The 2,916-nt window shown below is 67.9% G+C and overlaps 1 protein-coding gene across 1 annotated transcript in view; it reads right to left on the bottom strand.

The window, feature by feature from the left end:
* LOC121672264 (nuclear pore complex protein Nup98-Nup96-like) overlaps positions 1 to 805 on the bottom strand; it is a 35,866-nt gene extending 35,061 nt beyond the window's left edge. Inside the window, 1 exon segment of the mRNA XM_042044867.1 lies at positions 685 to 805. The gene's annotated coding sequence lies outside the window, so the exon portion shown is untranslated.
* Positions 806 to 2,916: the final 2,111 nt, after the last annotated feature.

Genomic DNA, 2,916 nt, shown 5'->3' with positions numbered 1-2,916 from the left:
TGGCACTCAGTGCTCTGGGCTGGGGACAAGGTGGGCATCGGGCACAGGTTGGACTGGATGGGCTGGGAGGGCTTTTCCAGCCTCAGGGTTCTGTGAACTCAAGAGGTGGAGCAGAATTAGTAAAACTCGAGGGTTTACACAACATTTCTCTCCCACTCGCTGCACCCCCGCGCCAAAGGGCTCTAATTGAACTGTAGGAGCAACAACACAAAATCCCCGTAAAACCACCCAAAGAACCACAAGTCATCAACACAACTTTAAATCCCGTATAACCAACCTAACTTTAAACTACGACTAATTAACATGACAGTAAATAACTCCCGGCCCCGGGAACAGCCGGGCCGTTACCCGCATCAAAAGCCGCGTATCCCCTGTGGAAAACATCCGGAATCTCCAACCGCACCGGTACCACCAAAAAGGCCTAAAAAACCCCCAAAGCCGGGAAGTACTCCGGAGACTGCCGGGGCAGGACGAGCTGGTCCCTCCCCCCCCGAGAAATCCCACCCGCTCACGGCCTTCCGGCCTTCCCGCCTCCCCTCCGGCCCTTCCTCCGGCCCTTCCTCCGTCCCGGGGCCTCCCCGCGGCCCTCCCCCGCGGGACCACCCGGTCTCCCGGCACAAAAGGCCTGGCGGCGGCGCCACAACCATACTAAGCACGGCAGGGTGAGCAGGCCCCGGTGCTCACCGCAGGTGCCGGGAAGCGCCGCTCGGAGCGGCCGGGCCGGGTCGGGCCCGCGGTGCCGCCGCCGCCGCCTCACGGGGCCGCAGCTGCGTCACAGCCCGCGCGCGCACTCCCGGCCACCACCGCGCGCCGCCCCAGCCCCGCCCCGCCCGCCGCGCTTCCGCCTTCCATTGGCCACTCCCCCCAGCGCTCCGCCTTCCCTCAGCGCTGATTGGGCGGAACGGCGCCGCGCTCCGAGCGCCCATTGGCCGGGCGGGCGGGGGCCGGGCAGGGAGCCGCGGAAGGGTCCAGAACGGCCCGTGGCGCGGCACCGCCCCGACATCCGGGGCGTTTGAGGGGGCGGGGCTTCTGCCGCCAGGACCAATCGTGTCTCGCGGCGCGCGGGAGCTGGGCCCCGCCTCTTAAAGGGGCCGCTGCGCGGTTGGGGGGGGGGCGGGGGAAGAAGAGGAAGAGGTGGAAGAAAGGGAGGAAGAGGAGGAGGCGGAAAAGGAAAAGGCGGAGGAGGCGTGGTGGTATTGCCGGGCCGGGACATGGAGCAGCACGAAGGGGGCTGAGCGGTGAGGGTCGTGTCGGGGGTCCGTCACCGTGGGACACGCGGGTTTTGGGGACGGGTCCCTGGGGCATGTGGGGTGCCCCGAGGGGTCACTCACTGCGAGACCCTGCGGGCCTGGGGAGGGGGGACACCTGCGGGGATCTCGGGGGAATGGGGGGTGGCCGGGGAGGGGTCCCAGGGGTGTATCTAAGGGTCTGTGGGGTACCCGGGGGCGCCCCAGGAGGGTCTCTACGGGTCTGTGGGATCCCCGGGGGGGTCTCAGGGGGTCTCTAAGGGTCTGTGGGGTACCCGGGGCAGGTCTCGGGGTGGCGCAGCCCTGCTTCTGCAGGATAGGTCGGGGCCATTCAACACGTGATACAAAATATTCGCCTTTTATTTGCCCCCTTTGGGCAAGACCCTCGGGGGGAGGGAGCGCAGAGGCTGCGGGGTCCCTTCTGTGGGATCCCCGGGGTGTCCCCACGGCACAGGGAGCTGTGGCCCCACGGCCGAACCCCCCGAGGGAGGGCCAGGGTTTGGGGGGCTCCACCCAGCCCCTCGGGGTCCCGGGGAGGGGAGCCTGAGCCGGCCGGGGACCCCCCTCCACACCCAGTCCCGGCCCTTTGGAGCTTCCCTTTCTCTTTGCTTTTGTCCTGGAAATAATTCCCTCTCTCCCTCCCCAGCAACCTGGGTGGGGCTGAGCTCTGGTTTCTGTGGCCCCTCGGTGATTGGGGTCGGTCCCTTCCCTGGGGGCTTGGTCCCCCATTGTGGGGGTCTTTTGGTGCTGGCAGAGAGTGGCCGTGCTGCCCTGGGGCACTGCCCAGACGGCTCAGGGATTGACCGCAAATCGGATTTGTCCCGCAGCCGGGGGGTGGCGAGGTGGGATCCATCCCAGCCTGATCCCTTAGGGCATGACGGGGAGCCTGGGCTGGGGGGGCTGAGGGGAGCCCTGGGCTGCGGGGACCCCTGTTCTGGGCACCTGCCAAGTTCCAGAGGTTCCCGACTTGACAAGCCCCGGCTTCGTTGGTGTGTGGGGCTTGTGCTGCCCTGATCCTGCAGCCGGGGCTTTATGGAATCATGGAACGTCTGAGTGGGAATTGACCCACAGGAATCACCCAGTCCCACCCCTGGCCCTGCACAGACACCCCACCAATCCCAGCCTGGGCATCCCTGGCAGCGCTGTCCAAACGCTCCTGGAGCTCTGGCAGCCTCGGGGCCGTGCCCATTCCCTGGGGAGCCTGGGCAGTGCCCAGCAGCCTCTGGGGGAAGAACCTTTCCCTGCTCTCCAGCCTGAGCCTGCCCTGGCCCAGCTCCGGGCGGTGCTGCCGGCCGGGCCGGGAGCGGCGGGGCGAGGGCGGGCTGTGGGAGCTGGGATGTGCCGGGGGAGCCGCGGCTCCCGGCGGCACCGGCAGCAGTGGCCCGGCTGCGTCAGCGCTGCCCCGAGCGCAGGGAATGGTCTGGATGGATCCCGCGGGACAGATTCACGTGCCCCTCCCGCCAGATCCCTCTGGAGCCCTGCGGGGAGCGGCCCTGCGCTGCCCCTGCTCCCTGTTGGCCGTGAGTCTCCAGGTTCCTGCGTCCCCACAAGGGGATTTGCTTTGAATGCCTCTCCATGCTGCCCACCCTGGGGCTGTGGGGTCACACAGGGGTGTGAGGGGCTGAGCCGTGTGTCCGTGTGGGGTCACAGGGGTGTGAGGAGCTGAGCC

This window comes from Corvus kubaryi, unplaced genomic scaffold, assembly GCF_017639235.1.
Source record: "Corvus kubaryi isolate FWS band 111438036 unplaced genomic scaffold, C.kubaryi_AGA036_p1.0 46026, whole genome shotgun sequence".
NCBI classification, from domain to species: domain Eukaryota; kingdom Metazoa; phylum Chordata; class Aves; order Passeriformes; family Corvidae; genus Corvus; species Corvus kubaryi.
Note: the sequence above shows the minus strand (reverse complement) of the source record. Positions and strands in the feature narration are given on the sequence as shown.